General features: G+C 41.2%; 1 protein-coding gene across 6 annotated transcripts in view; it reads left to right on the top strand.

The window, feature by feature from the left end:
* SLC4A4 (solute carrier family 4 member 4) overlaps positions 1-22,826 on the top strand; it is a 422,503-nt gene that overhangs the window by 140,937 nt on the left and 258,740 nt on the right. The gene's annotated exons all lie outside the window — the stretch shown is intronic.

Raw genomic sequence — 22,826 nt, 5'->3', positions numbered from 1 at the left:
AGCCACTCAGCTTTGTCCGACTCTTTGCAGCCCCACAGACTGTAGCCCACCAGGTTCCTCTGTCCATGGGGATTCTACAGGGAAGAATACTGGACTGGGTTGTCATGCCCTCCTCATATACACACATACATATTTACATGACATTTATAGGATTATAGGTTACATTTAGCCAGGTTGATTTGAATAAGAATAGTGGGAAAACATCCTGAAAATCAGAGGGTCATGTAGAGTGACACAGCTTTGAAAATGTTGAAACTATTAGCCATTAGACTTTGGATAGAGGTGTTATTTGGAACGGAGGAGCAGGAGGTCAAAGCACATCCTTGGATTCAAGTGGATGGATGTGTGCTTGGGTTTATGTGTCTGTTGCTTTGGTTTCTTTTGATGTGGAGAACATTGGGCTATCTGGGCAGCTTTGTGGCTAGAGTGAGAATAAATATATGCAGTAGAAGCGAAAAGCAGCAGAAACATATGCCAGTTTGGGAAGACTCCCCAACATGAGTTTCATAGTGACAGCTTTTCATGCTGGCGAGCTCAGCCCAGTTCTTCGTCTCTTTGCTACAGTTGCAGAAATCCAGAACCTGTAATAAAATCCATCATGGGTGGCAGAGATAAAGATCCAGCTCAGTCTTTGTAGGTGATGAGAGGCTAAATTAGAATTAACAGCTCAGAACTGTTGAAAGTGAGTTTACAGAGTTAAATATGAGGGTGTGAAATGTAGTGATGAGAATCTGTGAATTTTTTTTTATAGTCTGTCTACTGGAGCTGAGCAGGTGGCTTAGCAGCTAGGGAGGTACTTATGTGGAGAGGAGCCGTCAGCTGGACCACCGAATTAAAGAGGAATGTTTTGAGGACAGTTTGGGGATGGACCACTGAATTAAAAGTTTAAAGTGTTGGAGTAAATGTAAGACTTACATGGGACCAGAGGACAGGAGGCAGGAATTCCATGCTTTTCACTGGAACACTGGGCGAGAGCCTTTCTGAAAGGCATTGTTTGTATGTTGACTAAAAAAATGGGGTCTGTTTCAAGCAAAGTCCTTGAAATGCAGACAAAAAAGGTCACAGTTAATAGTCTGGAGGAACGAAAGATAACATTCCTTTCCAAATACATTACTAGTTTATCTCAATTTGCTATTGTTTTGGCAAGACCTGAGCCAGAATCAGAGGTGCTGTCTTCAGGGTGTGTGTGTATGTGTGTGTGTGTGTCTGTCTGTCTCTCGCATCATCTGTCATTCTGCAATTTAAGAACAAGAGTGCATCACCTCTATAAATACTGAAAGGGAAAGAGATGCTCACTTACACAAATGGGCCACAGGGTTTTGAGATGATAATTATGTAATAGCTTTTTAGAAAGGGCAGTGGAAACTATGCCAGTAATACTCAAGTAGGTAATAGGGAATGAACAGGTCAGAAAGGCACTGAGACTGAATCTCTGTCTTCCATGGAATGCTGTGACTTCTTGTGGTCTCTGGAGACCAGTTTGAGTAGAGCATGTGGAATGCAGAAGGCAGTACATGCTCTTTACCTTTAGAGGTCTCCTCCTTGGGTAGAACCGGTTGGGCTGTATACTTGGTTTCTGAAGCGATCCTACAGAGACATCATTGTGAAGGACAATGATAGCAAAGAAATGATGGATAAATTTGTATTTTACAGTTAGTTATGTTCTGCTAGTCAGTAAGTTATGCTCTCATATGCCTGTGACATATTTGACATGAGTCATCCAACGTGAGATGAAGATCTTCAAAAAAATGACTGTATTTTCTCCACTGCTTATCATGGAGACTAGATGGGTTGGTAGCTGGTTTATCTGGTGCAATTCTGTTTAAAAATCGTTGCACTCAGATGAAAAGGGGCATGTAAGCCTGTGATTTCGGGGAAACTATAGGGCTTTGGTGCCAATGTGAAGACAAAAGTTTCTCTTGTTCTTAGATCTGTGGTTTTTAAGTCACTTGTGTCTACAGACATGCCAGGCCCCCTAGGGCAGATTCTTGCATGGACCTGGCGTTATATCAGGTGATGCTTATCACTACTGAAAAAACCCACCTGGAAATAGAGCCCCTTGATGAGAATCATCTGATTTTTTCCTTCCTGTCACCCTCATCTGCAATATGTCAATAACTTTTGTTGGTTTTACGTCTAAAATACATCTGAATCTGTCTAATGTTTTTTGATGTGACTGCCATATCCTGATCCAGGGAATCCTACTCTCTTGCTTAAGACAACTGGAACAGCCTCTGCTTTTCATATCTTTTCCCACACAGAGGGACTAGTGATTATCACGAAGTGCAAATTGGGTCATATCATTCCCTCTTTAGAATGAAATCCCGGTCAAGCCTCAGGGCCCATGTGTCTCACCAGAGTCCTTTGCATTACTTGCTCCTTGTTCACTTTAATTCAGCCACACCACACCACAGTGGTGTCCAAACCTTTTCTGCCTCAGGACCTTTGCTTGTGCAATCCAGTCTTTCTAGAATGGTCCCTCATTCTTGCCCTAGTTAGCTTTTCTCTGCCTTTATGTTCCAGCTTTAAAGTGTTGTCTCTTCAGAGAGAGATGCTTTGCCCTGCTATTCTGTCTGATATATTAATAGCTTCTCCGGTGTTGGTCTTCCATAGTCCTCATATGTTTCCTTCATAATACATGTTTCACTTCGGGATTTTACTAAGCTACAGTTAGTAGAAAACCTACAGTTTTGTCTTGTGCTGATGGGACAGCGTAAGCTCCCTGAGAGCTTGGATCAGGTCTGTCTTGTTCACCTGTGTTATCTCTGGCACCTAGCACAGTGCCTGGTACATAGTATGTGTGTGTGTGTGTGTGCTAAGTCAATTCAGTCATGTCTGACTCTATGTGACCCTGTGAGCCTGCCAGGCTCCTCTGTCCATGGAATTCTCCAGGCAAGAATACTGGAGTGGCTTGTCATGCCCTTCCCCAGGGGATCTTCCCGACCCAGGGATCGAACCTGCGGTTCTTAGATCTCCTGCATTGGCAGGTGGGTTCTTCACTACTACTGGGTTCTTTACTTCCCACCTGGGAAGCCCAATCTATGTGCTTAATAGATGCTTATTGAGGAGCAGTTGAGTTGATGGATTACCACAGAGGAAGACATCGGCATTGCTTCTGTTGGTCTCACTCGTTTCCACTCTATAGATAAAGATCCAAGTGATTTTCTTGTTTGTAATCCTCATACATGATCTTTATATTTCCTATTTTTAATTACCCCACTTTGGAAAGTGCCTCATTATTTCAACTCTTGCTAAAGGACGACTTTGATCTGGGCACACGGCTCCCAAGGGTGTTGAGCTGCTTGTCACCCATAGCTGTTGGAAGAAATCAGTCCACAGAGCACATGGATTTATAATTTACATTTAAAAGTGCTCACTAGTCCACACAAGAGCTTTGGAAATAAAAGCTGAGGCGACTCAGCTTTGGAAACCATATTAAGGGGGCATAGGACAAATAGTAAAGGACATTTGTAATAAGCCATAAGCCAAATATCTTCCAGTATTCAGGCACATCGGGAAGATGACATAATTAATGGGTTTATTTAGTTTATAACACAGAAGCTTTTTCCCTCTTCCCTGTGGCTTTGGTGTCAAGTCAGGGCTTCTGAAAAGTGGATGCATGTTTTGACTTTCAGGCATCAGGAGCTTTGAGGAGGAAGCTAGCCAGCTTCTTCGTTCCCGTCCGCCTCTTCCCATCCCCAAGCTCAGCAGCAGCTCGGAGACCTCACACGGCTGTTTTTGTCAGTGTGGCGTTTGAGCTGGTGTCCCGAGGTGGGACACAGAGAAGAAAACGCCTGTGACAAGTGTGGGACACGCGCGATGGGGCGGGAGGCTGGGGAAGACAAGTGAAGTGGAAGAGCAGGCAGGAGGAGAGACAAGGGAACGAGGAGGTGGTGTGGAGTGGGTGGTGGAGAGAAAAGCTCGATTGTGCTCTTTCTTAAAAATAACCCTTTGCCTCCCCCACCGTGCACTTCTTTTTCCCCCCTAAGTTAGCAACTGCCGTCCTCCGAGGGTTGCCCATTCTGGATGGGGAGGTGGTCCTAGATGAGCTCAACTCCTACCATCGATGGAGTGACCTCTGCACTTCGCATTTTGTTAGTGTCCTGGGTGCTCGTGGGGGACTCACAGGCCGCTCTGTGACTGCAGAGACCCTGCAGATGTATAAGATGTTTGCAGACAGAGCTACAAGCAGAACATCCTGTTCAGTGTTTCGGTCTGATGTGTAATCTATCTCTTGACAAGCTCGCACATGCCTCGGCGCTGGGAGGTGCTAACTGCCTCTCACACATATGTCTTGCCCGTGCTAGGATCCTGTAGCTAGGTATGCGCACACAGACATTCATTCAGGCGTGTGGTCGTCTTTTTTAGCTCTTTGGATGAGCACCAGGACTGATGGATTTATGCTAGTGAGCTTTGTTCTGTGAGCCTGGAACAATGGATGCCCGTGGGTGATCCAGTTATAACCAGGAGACTGAAGCAGAGAAATGGGCAGCCGCTTTTGTTTGATGCTTCCAGGGAAATGAACAGAGTACCTTTGCATAAGAGCCAAGATTATTTGGGATTTTGTCATTTGACTTCCCCTTTTCCCAGCGCATACACCCCTGTGCCCTCCCCCCCACCTGACTTCATTCTTCTGGGTGCATTTCTACTTTTTCTTGATTCTTACATGTTTTCAGGCGAGGCCTTGAATACCGATATCTAAGATTCTTACAATTTTCTGTGTACCATTTGCATATCCCCCCAATGAACCAGTATGCAGGAGAGAAGGAAGTCTGAAATGTGCATGAAAGTAGGAGATTCTGTCCCTGTTAAGAAATAAAACACAAAAGAAATACACTGTCTTTTTCATCCTCCTGTTTTTCATCCTATATACATAGGAGGATGTACTTTATCTTTAGGTCTGAGACAAAGGCTTTTTGTATTAAAAAACAGATCACCAGCCCAGGTTGGGTGCATGAGACAAGTGCTCGGGCCTGGTGCACTGGGAAGACCCAGAGGGATCGGGTGGAGAGGGAGGTGGGAGGGGGGACCAGGATGGGGAATACATGTAAATCCATGGCTAATTCATTTCAATGTATGACAAAAACTACTGTAATGATGTTAAGTAATTAGCCTCCAACTAATAAAAATAAATGGAAAAAAAAATAATTGAAAACCTAAAAGTGGCCTTTTCAGAAGGGTCACTTGTGATGGAATTTTACTGAAAAGGCAGTGGATCTTGGCAGTTAGGAGCACATTTGAGCTAGACAGAGTTCGAATACCAGCTCATACCAGCAGCGTGATTTTGGCAAGATACTTAAGCTCTCAGTACTCCACTTTCCTCTCCTGTAAACAGGGAATAATGATAGAAGTTAATCCATAGTGCTCTGAGTGTTAAATGAGCAGTGTATCTGGTTAGCAATTATTATTTTGAGTTATTCTGAACACTTTCTTCAAGCTCATCTTTTCCCATCCACTGTACATAGATAATGCCAAGGCGTCAGACTAAAACTTTGCAGAGATTATTTCTTTAAGCTCTTCTGCCTTTTGTGCTGTCAATGCCCACTAGCTTTTCCTTTGCTTTGGCTGTCAGCTTGACTTCTGGATCCCAATGGCATCTTCAGGAGATCTAACTTAAATTCAGTCTCTTACTAATAACTTGCTGGTGGTGCAGCCTGGATGCTGCATAGCGTGAAAGGACCAAGGAAACAAGATGTTCACCAGGCAGAAGTGATACTGATCGTGCTCCTATTTTGTGTAAAAGACAGCCAGCAGCGCAAGTGACTGCTTATTACCAAGTGTGTCCTTGAATTCAGCCAGTAGTTGGAATTTCACTTCTGAGCCCCTGCGGGCAAATGGGCTGTCCCTTCTTTCCTGAGAAGGATCTCCTTTGTGCCTCTTTCTTTGTGTTTCTCAGTGAAATTAATCTGGCTAAGAAGGGCAGTTGGGTGGGACGAGTCAGCAACTTGAAGGCAGGGCTGTGCAAAGAGGAAAATGTTTGGCATGCTTGTGTTTTTGGTGGCATGAGGCAGGCTCAACAATGTTGTGTTTTGTGTGGTACACACAATTGCTGTTTCTCCCTCTGTGATGCTGATGAGTACAGGCGGGCTGTGTCACAACGCTTCCACCTTCTTTCACCGGTTAGCTATGTAAACCTCATGGGGAGCCTGGTGTTTTGGAAATGCAGTTCTCTTGAAGTCACCTTGTAGCTGCCTCCAAGTGGCAGTCCTTCACACTATGGAAGAGCGTCATTTCTCGCAGCCTCTCATTGCTCTATTACAATAGTTATTCCATTTTATCATGCCATGAGATGTTATGAATAGTGTGTTTAGGTGTCATGGGAGAGTTGATGTTGTTGCTATTTATAGTGACGCATGAGTTCTGGAGGCCTTAGAGGGCTCCACTGTGCCCCAGGGGCTGGGGTACGCAGGCTAAAAAGACTGTGACTTGGGGTGGAAAGTGGGAGAAAACCAGAGCCCCGGGTAGGATGTCAGATGTGAAGTATACTTTAATGAAGCGAAGAGGGTGTAAATGGCTGTGGGTCACAGGCCTTAGCTCCTCGGCAGAAGGCAGGACACATCCTGTGGTTTGGGTTCAAGGTTATAAGATAGGAATCTTGAGGGTGTGAGCGTATTTGTGAGTATGTGTGTGATTAAAACACAGTGAAAGAAAGATATCGGTAGGGATCTTCTTGAAATGGTAATTCTATTTAGGAAATTTCTCATATAAAAAGTTCCTGAAAGACTCTATGGGTTCTTAATTCCAGGGATTTAGATTCAGGACTTTATGGACTTGAACTGTTAATGCAGAAATTGCAATGAGGGGCCATAGGGGACCATGGGTATACTCTATAAATAAATTCTCTGGAATTCTTCCATGACCACAATCTGGAAGCAGGAATGTTGGGTTCTTTTAATAACTTTCCCATGGATGGGGAGTGTTACTTGACTTTTCATCACGTTTCTGTAGAGGTGTGGTGAGCACGGAGTCCCTGTCATCTTTGTTACCTATATAATCAAAATCTTCCTTATCTTTGGCTCTTAAGTATTCTTCTTCCATAGACAGCCACTCACTGAGTCCTGTTGGTTTTCCATCAAAGTGTCTCTTGTGTCTGCCGTTTCCTTTGCAGTCCTAAGGCATTATCTTCTTTGGGTTTTCTGCCTTTAGGGTCTGACTTGAAATAGAAGGGAGTTATTTCTGACAAGGTTTCCAGATTGCTAAAGTGTTAAACAAATAGTAATAATAATAAAACCCTTCCAGTGCTCCTCATTACTGAAAACAGTTTCCTAACTTGGGCTCCTCGGACATTTAAAAAGAGATTGAGACTCTAATGGAGCTTCCTCTACTGTTTTCAATATTTTAAGTAGTTTAATGAAAATTGTAGGTTTACTCTGCATCTGCAGGCCTTAAAGAGCATTTATAGCAGCACATAATGACTTTCCTAGTTTTTGAACTCCTGTGGCAAGTATTTTACATTATATTACAAGTATATTTCATGTTCTGATACTTAGACCTGTGATGGTTTGAGTATTGACTCACTTCTTTAATTCAAGTGTTTGTTGTCTCTCCAGCCATATCTCCCACTGGCAGGAGCAATATCTCATATTTAACTTCAGTCATGTTTTGAAGTAGCATATCCTTTGAGTGGGTGTACAAATAAAATGTCCAAAAATGATCAATTAGGTTAAAATATTCTGCTCTGTCTGCAAAAATAAAAACTGAAAAGTTTAATATTAACAACTACCTTAGTTAAAAAAAATGCGATTTTTCCCAACCTAAATCTGATTCAAATGTAGAAATCACTGGAGTTGTGCAGTAGAGTGAGTTGAATAATAGTGACACGAAAAGAGAGAAGGCCAGGAAAAGTTTTTTTTTTTCTCATGCTGTATAGTTCTGCAACTTTGCTTTGCAATGACTAATTAGCACATAAAAAAATAGAAATTGTTCATATTTTCAAAACAGAACTAAAAAGCGCTACCCTGCATGTATGCTTTCTCATGAGAAGATATTAAAGTGTGTGAAGATATGCATGTCAGTGCAAGAATGCAAAATGTTATTTAAGATGGCATTTCACTAAAGAACTGTATTAGCAAGTTGAGTTGGAGTAAGCTTCCCTCTGCATGAGACTGTTTGGGGTACATATTCCACTTTGCCGAGTGAGGTTTCTTATGATAGTGAGATTCGTTAATCACTTATGTCACCGAGGCTGTTTGTGGAGTGTCTTACATGGAGAATTTTAAGAATTGTTTATGTATGTTTATCATGGATAAACAGATTAATCCGTGTTGCTGCAGAGATGAACTTAGGTGACCTTTGTACATCCTTTTCAGAATTATGATGTAATAGTTTTGAAACAAGAATGTCCCTGAAATTTTTTATTCTTTTGCTGTTTGCCAATTGAGCCCCATTCCTTTTTTATTTTTAAAAGCAGAGTATACTCAGTACCCTTAGGAGTTACTTTTGGTAGTGTTGGTACTGTGTTCCAGCAATCTGTATTAAAATTATCCTTTGTCAGTTACCAAAATTTTAACACAGAAGCCACAGAGAAATTGCATTTAATTGATTCTGCTTCATTTACGAGGTTTTGGGAAGGAATAACTTAGGTGTAATGGAAAATGTGACTTCTGGAAGCAGATTTACAGGAAACATGCCGACCATATAGCTGGCTGTGTTTGTTCAAAACTGAATTTGTTTTCAGCAAAAAATAGGATGATTTCTTGTTACCAAGTCATGGGAATAGCAATTTCTGTAACTAGAAATTCGCTGCAGATTCATCTAGTATCCAGAATGCATGCATGAGCAGCTTATAAAATCCTAGGTCAGTTCTTTGACTCTGCTTTGTTATTTCTTGTGAAATTGCTGAATTCCCCAAATGAACAAAAACCAAGGAAACAAACAAGCAAAAAATTTCAGAGAGATTTTTGGATTATATTTTTATTGATGTCCACACCCAGAGATGGCTAATATTCTCCCTTGTTCCTCCAATTCTTAAATATAGATTTTGAACAAAAGATACTATGGTTAATGAAAACTGAAGGTAGATAACTGGTATTCCACTGACCACTCATTTAGATCAAATGCTAATCAAAGTTTTCTCAAGTGTGTGAGAAGTGTGTGGCTAAAGGAAACTTTTCCTGAGTTATTATTTGCTTGCTCAAACCAAACTTGGAAGGTTTATAGATTTTTTTTCCCCCTGTCAAATGGACTGGAAAATGTTTATGCCACATTCTCTTTAAGCTCCTTTTTTTCTATTGTTTTATGATTCTTTCTGACATTTGTAAAAACACCAAAGTGATGAATATAATGGGAAAATTTGAGTGTCTGCATTGCATATTTTTTGTGTACAGTAGAAGTGACAGGCTTTCCTTGTCTGGCAGGTGGGGAAAATGTTCTGCCTTTAAGTGTGAAGGTGGGGAATTTTAATAGAAGGCTCGTACTAGCTTGGATGAAAAAGAGATCAATCAAGGGCAACGTATAAGTAGAAAAACCAACCTGAAGCTTGTATTTATTTTAAGTAACAATTGATTTTTAAAAATGTCATTGAATTCCACATTTTGGCCAGTGAGGGGAACACAGGAAAAAAGTACATGAATGGCACTGAAGGTGAGGAGTGAGAAAAGTGTTAGACGCTCTGTTGTGTCCGATTCTTTGCAGTCCATGAACCGTATGTAGTCCACCAGGCTCCCCTGACCTTGGAATTATCCAGGGAGGAATACCGGAGTGTGTTGCCATTCCCTTCTCCAGGGGATCTTCACGACACAGGGATTGAACTCTGGTCTCCTGCATTGCAGGCAGATTCTTTACCATTTGACTCACTAGGGAAGCCCAAGGAGGGAGAGGAGATGACCAGTTCTGAGAAAGAGAGACTGTGGAGGGACCCTGTTGAGAAAGACAGTGAGACCAAAGAACAGAGAAATCACTGGGTGAGTGGCAGAGGCTAGCTTCTCACCCCTCAAAATAGAACCACATTTCTTAGCAGGACCAGATCTCTAATGCTGTCCTCAGACAAGTTTCAAGAGGCCTCTGCCCGTCTTATCTTTAATCCTCCAAGGGATAGTTTTTCTACTATGATTATGAAATGATTACGGTGATTCTCTAGCTTCTTTTCATTCTTCTGTTTACATTACCTCTTTGTATTGGTTTTGGAGTCCTCCCTAAGAAATGTGCCTTCTATCAAAAACTTGGGTCTTACTAGACCTTTTCTTAAAACTTGATTATTATTATTTTTTTAAAATTCCAGAACACTAAGGTATAAATAACCATATTTAGCATTCTGAAAAATTCTTTTGGTTAATCTTTAAGATTTCTAGTAGGCCATTTAAGATAGCTGCAATTCAACTTATGTTCCTTAGAGGAGATTACCCCCAGCATTTGTTCAGCCACGAGATAAAGCTGGGGGAAAGTACTTTCTACAAAGGTTGCCCTGAGTGTTCACATCTAATCCAAGACTGGTCCCTTAGTAATCTGCCTCATGACAGTGGAAATTAGTGAGGCAATGGGACTTTTTTGGAAGACAGCTGGATCTAGGGGAATTTTTGTAAGCAATAAACCATTCTTTAATTGAAACCACTGGATGTGGTTAGTAGTTTATTTTAAAAACACCATATGTTAGTTCATTCCTATATACTGTGACAATCGTAGTTTAATCAAAAGCTGCTTGTGACATTTCAGTTTAGTCCTGTTCATGAAAGAGTGGCCCACTTCCTTGAAATCCTGATCTCTGAGCCAAATGCCAGCACATTCACAGTTACAGTTTGGCTTTTAGGCAATTGTGCAACTTTTTTTTTGAGTATGTGGTAGGTTTTTATTTATTTTTGTCACTTTCACTAATTTGTCATATTCTTAAATGAGAAAATGTTTTCTCAGCCTTTTGTTTGGTAAACAGTGACTTTTACTCCTTTCTCCGTAGTTCCCCTGAGAGGAAATAAGCTAATGTAACTTTGTTTTTTGGACTCTCCTTTCTGGCCAGAAAGCCAAGCTAATGCATGATCTCATTGAGACATGATCTACTTGTATGAACCATAAGCTAGTAAGCTTGTTATCATCCTTCATGGTTCTGGGGCAGACACCCCATGCAGGGTGAGAGGAGAGATGCAGTCAGATCCCTGAGTCTCAGCGCCGTGCAATGCGAGTCAATTCAGTTTAATCCATTTTGATTCAGTCCAAGAAATATTTTGTTGTTGTTCAGTCGCTCAGTCGTGTCTGACTGTTTGCAACCCCATGGCCCGCAGCACCCAGGCTTCTCTGTCCTTAACCATCTCCTGGAATTTGCTCAAAGTCTGTTGAGTCGGTGATTCCATCCAACTATCTCGTCCTCTGTCATCCCCTCTCCTCTTTCCCTCAATCTTTCCTATCATCAGGGTCTTTTCTAATGAGCTGGCTCTTCACATCAGGTGGCCAAAGTATTGGAGCTTCAGCATCAGTCCTTCCAATGAATATTCAGGGTTGATTTCCTTTAGGATTGATTGGTTTGATCTTCTTGCAGTCCACGATACTCTCAAGAGTCTTCTCCAGCATCGCAGTTCAGAAGAAATATTTAGGGAGTACTTTTTCTTTTCAGGCATAGACCTGGGCGCTGGGCCTGCAGAGATGAAAATTGAAACCTGAGAAAATGACACAATTCAAATTGCAGAGACTATGGCAGTTACTATGGTAGAGCTGTACTCGAGGTGGTATGCGGGCATCAGGGAAGATGTCTTGGTTTGACACGGGGAGTAGGAAAAGGCATCACAGAGAAAGGAGCATTTGAGTTGAGCCTTGGAGCAACAGGAGGGTCCGGAGGAGGGGAGGGGAGGGGAGTGAGGCGCTGGTGAGGTTTCATGGCCTCTTCACCCAGGAATGGACCAGCACGGAGGGTGAGCAAACTGCAGGGCTTCTACCGAAAGATGCCTTCCCCCTTAGAAGAAAAGAATATGGTCATTATATTTTTGTCGTTAAACAACCATGTGGGACTTCCCTGGGTGTCCAGTGGTTAATAGTCCACACTTCCACTGAAGGGGGCACAGGTTTGCTATCGGGTCAGGGAACTAAGATCCCACATGCTGCATGATGGGGCCAGGCAAATAAAAGCCAAAAGGAAAAAAACAACCTTAGAAGTACATTTCAGGAGACCCTGCTTGGTAGCCTGCCTAGTATATATTCTCCTTTTCTTCTTTCTCCTCGAAATGCTGATTTCGTTCATGACAGCAGTGTGGCAGCTGAAAACATGGATTTCCCAGGGTCCCTTCAGGCTGGGGACTAAGCCATGTGACTTAGTCCTGACCAGTGAGATGTAAGCCTAGGTGGACTGGGTGGTGCTTGGAGAAATGCATGTTTCTTAATGGAAAGGGATAGCTGACTGACACTTATTTTAATGAATATTAGTGAGTGAATATTTTAGTTCCATTATTTACTCCATAAATGGTAAAAAAAAAAAAATCTTCTACTTAGGGGAAGTGAAGACCTGGAATCTCTTAATTTTGTCATTGTTGTTGGTGAGCCTGAGCAGCCCTCAGATTTTTGAGGTTGGTCTGTTTATGTGACTGCCTATTCTATGACACTCATCTTACAAAGGAGAGCTGTCAGAAGTAATGTGAATAAATCTGTGTAGAAGGTGACGAATTCTGTTGATGAAAATGATAACAATGTATATTTATTGGACACAATCTCTGCAATAGGTTCTCTGCAGGTACGTAAAAATTGTAATCTTCGTTTTCCTCTTCAAAGCCCTTGAGGTTAATGTCCTCATTTTTAGGGTTAGGGACCTGAAGCTTGCAGAAGTGAGTGACTCACCTGACATTACATGGTTTTGGCAAGTGGTATTGCTGGGACACTGGCGTCTGTCTGACTCCAGGCAAAGTTCTTAGCCATTGTGCTAGAGTGATTAGGATAAAGGTTAGATCAGGCTTTTCACAGCATCTAGCTAGAGTGAATGAAATTTGAAAGTCATTGTTCACATCCAAATTCACCTTGTGTAATATTATCAATATTGATTCCTTTTTCTTTCACTCTGGAGTGGTGATGAACTTAAGCACAATAGATGAAGTAGCCTTTCCTTTTCTCCCTTGAAGTCCTACATGGTTAATCCAGAAAGCTTAGCTTAGAATCAGAAGTCATATTATGTATCTTTTTATTACTTATTTTCTAAGTGATTACATTTATTAGTTGAGAAAGTATATAAAACAAACTTAAATAAAGTAGCTGACATTGACTGGATGAAATGGGTGGTGTGGCTAGATTTTGCTGCAGATACAGATAGTTTTCTTTTCTGGGTGAAGTGTCCACTTGTTTCTCATATTAAAATCTATTATCTGTCGATTGGTCATTCGATCATTTGTTCATTTGTTCTTTAATTTTTTTTTATTTTAAAGTTTTAAAATTTGTCAAATTTATCTTGCTTGCATGTTTTGAAACTATTTTGCTTTCAAGGGATTTTATGGTAAAATATTACTCAGCTTCCCTGCTCTAGGAGATCCTTAGCCCTCTAATCATTGTTCCTTGTGAACAAGTGAAGTCACAGGAAAGTTCTTCAGCACTGAAAACTCTAGAGAGAGTCTCTCAGTAAACCCCAGGACCACAACAGTATCAGAAAGACTGAGATACCTCATTCATACATCTGTCCCTTATTCCCTTCATATAGGATGTTTATTGACGATCTACTGTGTACTAAGTATGGTGCTGGATGCTGGAAATACTATGGTGAACAAAATTAAAGACTCTTTCTACCCTTAGGCAGCTAGTAGTCTTTTGGGAGAGACACTTACTAATCAAATACCATACAAATAAATGTTAAATTGTATCTATGGTAAGTGCTATGATGGAGTGACTCATGGTGCTATAAAAATCTGATAATAGTAGAATTTGCTAGGGAGGTCAGGGAATGACTTCTCTGAGAAAGTTATACTTGAGTTCCAAAGGATGAGAAAGAAAAAGATTGGGTGAAGGTTGAAGAGAACACTGCAGGTAAAAAGGAGAGCACAGAATCAAGCTCTGTGCTCAGAGGAGGAAGCATGATGAACATAAGCACTCTTATATAAGACATGCCGTTCAGCTCTATAGGGATTTGCAGGTGCTCAGTGGTAAAGAATCCCCCTGCCAATAAGGCGACACAGGAGGTGTGGGTTCGATCCTTGGGTTGGGAAGATCCCCTGGAGGAGGGCATGGCAACCCACTCCAGTATTCTTGCCAGAGAATCCCATGGACAGAGGAGCCAGTCCATGGGGTCCCAAACAGTTGGATACGACTGAGCACCTGAGTGTACACACGCACACGCACACACACACACACACACATGCACACACACACAGTCACACACGCACACATCCAGCTCTATTGAAAAAGAAAGCAGATTAGTGGTTGCCAGGGGCTGAGGGTTGGGAGAAAGAAGAATGAATACTAGTAAGCATGGCATTTCTTTTTGGGGTGATCAAAATCTGTTCTAAAATTGATTGTGGTGATAGTTGTACAATTCTGTGAACATGCAAGGAATGTGAAATTGCATACTTTAAATGGATGAATTGTATGCTGTATAAGTTATACTTTAACACAACTTTTTTTTTTTTAAAGCAGAGATCATGAAGGAAAAAATAAAATTAAAAAAAAAGACATGCCATCAACACTGCCCAAGTATGGGCATGCCTCACTAAGAAAATTTCCATCTAGAAAAGAATTCCATTTTGTTTGACTAATAAGTTGAGAAAATAAAAGGTGCCAATTTCAGTTTAATAATTAGGCATCTGAAATGTCAGAGGAGCAAATTAAAGCATCAGTTTTTTTAAATCTATATTTAAATAGAATTCCAACGTCATATTGTTTTCTCTCGTGCTGTTTTATATAGTAAATCACCTCCAACTTCTGTTTACAGGCTGTTACCTTCTCTTCTGCAAAGGTTGCTTCCTACTGTATCAGGGTGTCAAATAAAACATTTGTTTTTGAGCCACTGGCGAGTCCCAGTAAAAGCTTTTGGCCTTGGCAGGAGAAGTGCATTCCTACCTTCTCTAGTGACTCCATGGCTGGCCATGTTGACGTCATACCCTACTGGCAGTCATATCCTCCTCCAGTCCCGCAGTTTAGCGGGTAGAAGGGCAGAGGGGCACACCATTCTGGGGAAAATTTCAGGAGCTTTGACTTTAAATCATACATATGCCTTTTCTGTCTGTGACTCACATGATGTAAGGCAGAGAAGGAGGATTAAATGACAGGGTCAAGAGGATACAAAATCTCCGCCCTGTTTCTGCTTACTCAATGATTTCCTTCCAGAATGCCTTGCGTCTATCACTGGAGCATGGAATGGTATCTTACCATGACAGTTCATGCCATGGTTTTGGTTTGTTAGCTTATTCAGGGCGAGAAGGGAAATTTCCGATGCAAGGGAGATTTTGTTTGGCCAGAGGAGTTTTGAAGCTTTCATATATTTGAAACTTTCACATCAGTATATTTTTGTCCACTGTACTTTTAAAGCCTGTGATCAAGAAATGTGTGTCTTCCCTAAAAAGAAATCAGGAAAGGTCCCAGGAGGTCCTCATTGACTATAGCAAAATATATTTTTTATGGCACTTTTCATGTTTTTACACTTTGCTTTTTCCTCCTTTGCTCCAGCTTGCATTTTTCGATCAAAGTTATTTTAGATGGCATTGAAAGTTTCCCCTGGGCACAGTTCAAAGGGCATTCAGAGAGTTGAAGAAGCTGGATTGAGTATATGTTACAAAATACTTTATTTTTGTGTAGTGCTTTATAACTTATAGAGGCTTTTATACACTGTACAGTTGTTCCATAACCCTTGATGCAATTAGAGCAAGCATGATTTCTATTTTAGGAAGACAAATCAGAGCTTCCCACAGACTAGCAACTTGCCGGAGGTCACACACTCTGTATTGTCGGGGTCAGGCTTAGGACAAGGTCTTTAGACCCCCAGCCTGGCTCTCTTTGTACTGTATCATGCAGCTATGATACTGAAGTGGTTCAGCTGGGAATGAGAAGCATTTGATCAGGTACAGTCAAGTCCCAAGGATTCTATTATTCATTTCTCCAAAGCTTGGGTATTCAAAATTAGAAAGTCACAGCTATGAATAGTTGTTTTCCACTTGATTGGTCTAAAGTCAACTAAATCCTGGAGAAAACTCCTTTGCAAGTGGGTTGCCTTGGAAATGGATGTGCATTGCAATAGAACAGCTTTTACTGACTGAAATTCCAGGTATGGAGATGACAGTTGTGTCTTTCTGAAGGGCGCGGGAGGTCCTGGACGGGTTTTTCCCATTGCTCATCAGCTTGGCATCGGAGCTCTCATCTCCGAAGTCACACATTTTCACAGATGGCTTCTCAAAGTCTTTTTGTTGCTGTTGTTGTTTCTCTTCCATGTTCAGAATGTATGTAGAAGTAACTTCCTTCTAGCCCTGTAGTTGGTGTTTGGAAATGCATGCTGACTTGAGTAGGAACGTGTCCCGTTTGTGTAGCACTTTAGACTTCTTGAAGCACTGTCACCTCTGTGAGTGCATCTGATCCTTGGGACAACCTTGTGGGAAATCTACTGCCTGTTTTCTCATTCCCTTATCTTGCAAATGGAGAAAAGCAGGATTTACGAAAGCACTATGGCACAGTGGTCAAGACTCGGGGGCGGAGAGTCACAGTTTGAGTTCAGATCCTAGTGTGTCTTACTCCCCAGCTTTTTGATATGGGACAAGTCATTTGACTTTTGTAAGTCTCAGCTCTTACAGTCTGGACCATAAGGTGAGAAAGGTGTCTACCTCTCTGAGATGCTGTGAGGGTGAAAAGAGTCATGAGGCCCTCGAAGGGCGCTGGCAAATAATATGGCTCAGTATGGATGAGTTACTGGACTTCCCAGGTGGCACAGTGGTAAAGAATCTGCCTGCAGTGCAGGAGATGCAAGAGATGCGAGTTCGATCCCTGGGTCAGTAAGATCCCGTGGAGTAGGAAACAGCAACTCACTCTGGTATTCTTGCCTGGAAAATTCCATGGACAGAGGAGCCTTGCGAGTTACTGTCCCCGGGGTTGCAGAATCAAACGCGACTGAGCATAGCACAGCAGTAGCATGTATGAGTTATCAAGTGATAGGATCACATTAACTCATTCGTAAGGAGTGGAGGTGGGACTTGAACCCGTGCCTTTCAACTTCTCCCCCCTCATGATCTTCCCAACATGTCATTCTGTATCAGTTCCTCCCTCTCTCCTCCATGGGTAGGCAGCTGCTGCACCCAGTGGTTAGTGAGGGGATGGACTTTTGGAATAAAAGACTTAGAGATGTTAAGAAAACGTTTGAACTTCTTGGGATAAGTCAGCAAGTTATTCTAAAAATGGAGAAACACCTACTCTCACCTACTTACTAAGAGCTGCTTGATTATAGCCCAAATTTAACCTTAAAAAAAATTCCCCTCTCTGAATTACATTAATAGTGTATGAATACTTTTGTATGCAGCAGTTGGTGATATGTCCGCTGTCACTGGTAGATAGTTAAGGAGAGATGTGGGTTCCCGCAGTGTAGACCGCTGGTGAGCCACAGCCTGTTCCTGTGATGGGTCTGGTGAGAGAGACAGGTGTAGCCCACAGGTTCATGGGGAACAAGCCACGGTCTCATTCCCACTATAGTTTAAGCTGATCAATTCAGACTAATGACCAAAAACAAATTGACTTAAGATGTTTACTGAATTGGGATTGTTCCTGGAGGGGTTTGCACTCATTTCCACCAGGCCTCTTCCTTCTTGGGGAGTCCTGCTGAAGCATCCTAGCGAGCCTAGTATGGGGCTGCTTCGGTGCGCCCTCACTGCTCGTCCTGACTGCTTGCCTGCAGGGGTCCTCAGCGCTGCATCGGAGCCATGGGGAAGCGCACACCTTCGCTTGGGTGAACGTCCACCTCTTTTCTGATTGTGAAGATAATCATTCTTGACCTTACAGAGCACTTGACAAGCACACTTGTATATGTAAATGATTTTCAGAGGTCTTTAGAGATTCTTATTCCTACTTGACATGAGAAACTGTAGATCCGAAAGGTTAGATGAATTGCCGAAGGAGAGGGGATAAATGTGAAGAATAGTTAGGTCCTATTCTAACATCTAATATTCTAATATTCTTGAATATCGCCATTCAGGTGTTCTTTTCCTAACACTTAAGTCAATATTTTCCTCTTGAGTGAATTAGTTAGTAAATGGCTTCTCACATTCTATAGAAGATTTAGGTGTCTTGTAATTATTAAATATGGGTAAAATAGATGACAGAACCAGGGAGAACATAGACTACGCAAAGCCACTAGGATCAGTACTATATGGAGGTGAATTTTCTCTCTTAGCTTCCTTCTCATCTTAGCTTCCTCTCATCTTAGCCAAGATGAAAAGAGAGACACAATCACTAAGATATATATATATATTTTTTTATTAATTTATTTTTTATTGAAGGATAATTGCTTTACAGAATTTTGCTGTTTTCTGTCAAACCTCAACATGAATCAGCCATAGGTATACATATATCCCCTCCTTTTTGAACCTCCTTCCCATCTCCTGCCCCATCCCACCCCTCTAGGTTGATACAGAGTCCCTGTTTGAGTTTCCTGAGCCATACAGCAAATTCCCATTGGCTATCTATTTTACATATGGTGATGTGAGTTTCCATGTTACTCGTTCCATACATTTCACCCTCTCCTCCCCTCTCCCCATGTCCATAAGTCTGTTCTCTATGTCTATTTCTCCATTGCTGCCCTGTAAATAAAATTTTCAGTATCATTTTTCTAAATTCCATATATATGTTTTAGAATATGGTATTTATCTTTCTCTTTCTGACTCACTTCACTCTGTATAATAGGTTCTAGGTTCATCCACCTCATTAGAACTGACTCAAATGCGTTCCTTTTTATGGCTGAGCAATATTCCATTGTGTATACATACCACAACTTCTTTATCCATTCATCCATCGCTGGACATCTAAGTTGTTTCCATGTTCTAGCTATTGTAAATAGGGCTGCAAAGAACAGTGGGATACATGTGTCTCTTTCAGTTTTGGTTTCCTCAGGGTATATGCCTAGGAGTGGAATTGCTGGGTCATATGGTGGTTTTATTCCTAGTTTTTTAAGGAATCTCCATACTGTCTTCCATAGTGCCTGTATCAATTTACATTCCCACCACCAACAATGCAAGAGTGTTCCCTTTTCTCCACACCTTTTCCAGAATTTATTTGTAGACTTTTGATGAGGGCCATTCTGACCAGTGTGAGGTGATATCTCATTGTAGTTTTGATTTGCATTTCTCTCATAATGAGTGATGTTGGACATCTTTTCATGTGTTTGTTAGCCATCTGTATGTCTTTGGAGAAATGTCTGTTTAGGTCTTTTTCTCATTTTTTGATTGGGTTGTTTGTTTTTCTGGTATTGAGTTGTATGAGATGCTTGTATATTTTGGAAATTAATCCTTGTCAGTTGTTTAATTTGCTATTATTTTTTCCCATTCTGAGGGTTATCTTTTCACCTTGCTGATAGTTTTCCTTTGCTGTGCTGTGCAAAAGCATTTAAGTTTAATCAGGTCCCACTTGTTTACTTTTGTTTTTATTTCTAGGAGGTGGGTAGATTTAAGGGACTAGATCTGATAGACAATGCCTGATGAACAATGGATGGAGGTTCGTGACATTGTATAGGAGACAGGGATCAAGACCATCCCCAAGAAAAAGAAATGCAAAAAAGCAAAATGACTCTCTGAGGAGGCCTTACAAATAGCTGTGAAAAGAAGAGAAGTGAAAAGCAAAGGAGAAAAGGAAAGATATACCCCATTTGAATGCAGAGTTCCAAAGAATAGCAAGGAGAGATAAGAAAGCCTTCCTCAGTGATCAATGCAAAGAAATGGAGGAAAACAATAAAATAGAAAGATTAGCGATCTCTTCAAGGAAATTAGAGATACCAAGGGAACATTTCATGCAAAGATGGGCTCAATAAAGGGCAGAAACGGCATGGACCTAACAGAAGCAGAAGATATTAAGAAGAGGTGGCAAGAATACACAGAAGAACCATACAAAAAAGATCTTATGACCCAGATAATCATGATGGTGTGATCACTCACCTAGAGCCAGACATCCTGGAATGTGAAGTCAAGTGGGCCTTAGGAAGTATCACTATGAACAAAGCTAGTGGAGGTGATAGAATTCCAGTTGAGCTATTTCAAATTCTAAAAGATGATGCTGTGAAAGTGCTGCACTCAGTATGCCAGCAAATTTGGAAAACTCAGCAGTGGCCATACAGGACTGGAAAAGGTCAGTTTTCATTCCAATCTCAATGAAAGGCAATGCCAAAGAATGCTCAAACTACCACACAATTGCACTTGTCTCACACACTAGTAAAGTAATGCTCAAAATTCTCCAAGCCATGCTTCAGCAATACATGAACCGTGAACTTCCAGATGTTCAAGCTGGTTTTAGAAAAGGCAGAGGAACCAGAGATCAAATTGCCAACATACACTGGATCATCAAAAAAGCAAGAGAGTTCCAGAAAGCCATCTATTTCTGCTTTATTGCCTATTCCAAAGCTTTTGACTGTGTGGATCACAATAAACTGTGGAAAATTCTGAAAGAGATAGGAATACCAGACCACCTGACCTGCCTCTTGAGAAAGCTGTATGCAGGTCAGGAAGCAACAGTTAGAACTGGACATGGAACAACAGACTGGTTCCAAATAGGAAAAGGAGTACGTCAAGGCTGTATATTGTCACCCTGCTTATTTAACTTATATGCAGAGTACATCATGAGAAATGCTGGGCTGGATGAAGCACAAGCTGGAATCAAGATTGCTGGGACAAATATCAATAACCTAAGATATGCAGATGACACCACCTTATGGTAGAAAGTGAAGAAGAACTAAAGAGCCTCTTGATGAAAGTGAAAGAGGAGAGAGAAAAAGTTGGCTTAAAGCTCAACATTCAGAAAACTAAGACCATGGCATCTGGTCCCATCACTTCATGGCAAATAGATGGGTAAACAGCGGAAACAGTGGCTGACTTTATTTTTTTTTGGGCTCCAAAATCACTGCAGATGGTGATTGCAGCCATGAAATTAAAAGATAATTGCTCCTTGGAAGGAAAGTTATGACCAACCTAGACAGCATATTAAAAAGCAGAGACATTACTTTGTCAACAAAGGTCCATCTTGTCAAGGCTATGGTTTTTCCAGTAGTCATGTATGGATGTGAGGGTTGGACTATAAACAAAGCTGAGCACTGAAGAATTGATGCTTTTGAACTGTGGTGTTGGAGAATACTCTTGAGAGTCCCTTGGACTGCAAGGAGATCCATCCAGTCCTTCCTAAAGGAAATCAGTCCTGGGTGTTCATTGGAAGGACTGATGTTGAAGCTGAAACTTCAGTATTTTGGCCACCTGATGCAAAGAGCTGACTCGTTGGAAAAGACCCGGATGTTGGGAAAGATTGAAGGCAGGAGGAGAAGGGGATGACAGAGGGTGAGATGGTTAGATGGCATCACCGACTCAGTGGACATGAGTTTGGGTAAACTCTGGGAGTTGGTGATGGACAGGGAGGCCTAGCGTGCTGCGATTCATGGGGTTGCAAAGAGTCTGACACGACTGAGTGACTGAACTGAACTGGGGTGGTGGGTCATAGAGGATCTTGCTTTGATTTATGTCATTGAGTGTTCTGCCTGTGTTTTCCTCTTAAGAGTTTTATAGTTTATGGTCTTAAATTTAGGTCTTTAATCCATTTTGAGTTTATCTTTGTGCATGGTGTTAGGAAGTGTTCTAATTTCATTCTTTTACATGTAGCTGTCCAGTTTTCCCAGCACCATTTATTGAAGAGGCTGTCTTTGCTCCTTTGTGTATTCTTGCCTCCTTTGTCAAAAATAAGGTACCCATAGGTGCATGGGTTTATTTCTGGGCTTTACATCTTGTTCCATTGGTATATATTTCTGTTTTTGTGCCAGTACCATACTGTCTTGGTGACTGTAGCTTTGTAGTATAACCTGAAGTCTGGACGCTTGATTTCTCCAGCTCCATTCTTCTTTCTCAAGACTGCTTTGTCTATTCGGAGTCTTTTGTGTTTCCATATGAACTGTGAAATTTCTAGTTCTGTGAAACATACCATAGGTAATTTGATAGGGATTGCATTAAATCTATAGATTGCATTTGGTAGTATAGTCATTTTCACAATATTGATTCTTCCTACCCAGGAACATGGAATATCTCTCCATTTGTTTATGTCATCTTTGATTTCTTTCATTAGTGTCTTATAATTTTCTGTGTACAGTTCTTTTGTCTCCTTAGGTAAGTTTATTCCTAGATATTTAATTCTTTTTGTTGCAGTGGTGAATGGGATTGATTCCTCAATTGCTCTTTCTGATTTTTCATTGTTCGTATATAGAAATGCAAGTGATTTCTGTGTATTGATTAAACAATTGGTAAGATATTTTTTATCAGAAAAGGAAAAGCATGCTAAAGGGAAGTGAAGATTTTTCTGGATTTGTATTCTAAAAAGGAATGTTTCCCTTTAGATAAGGAGCAATAAGAAAAACTGAAAATAATGTTCTCAACCAAATTTTATAGCTATGCAGTGACATAAAATGCATTGCAAGGGGGCATTCGTTGAGTGCCTGTTATGTGTCAGGCACTGTACTAGGGAGTTTGCATGTCTAATTTAACCCTCATAAATATTTAGTTATTGCAACTATTGTTTAAAGTATTGTTATGCCCATTTAATGATAAGGAAACTCAGCCCCAGGGAATTTATAAACTTTCTCAGAGTCACATAGCTTGTAAGGAGTAAACCTGTGAGACCCAATCCTTGGTTATTCTGGAGCCCATGTTCTCCCCACTCTGTCTTGCTGTTACAATGCTTTACAGAGATAAATTAACTAAAAGCAGCTATTAATGTGTCATCCT

The sequence above is a fragment of the Odocoileus virginianus genome, chromosome 29 (assembly GCF_023699985.2).
Source record: "Odocoileus virginianus isolate 20LAN1187 ecotype Illinois chromosome 29, Ovbor_1.2, whole genome shotgun sequence".
Taxonomy (NCBI): domain Eukaryota; kingdom Metazoa; phylum Chordata; class Mammalia; order Artiodactyla; family Cervidae; genus Odocoileus; species Odocoileus virginianus.
This window is presented reverse-complemented; position numbering and strand designations above follow the sequence as displayed.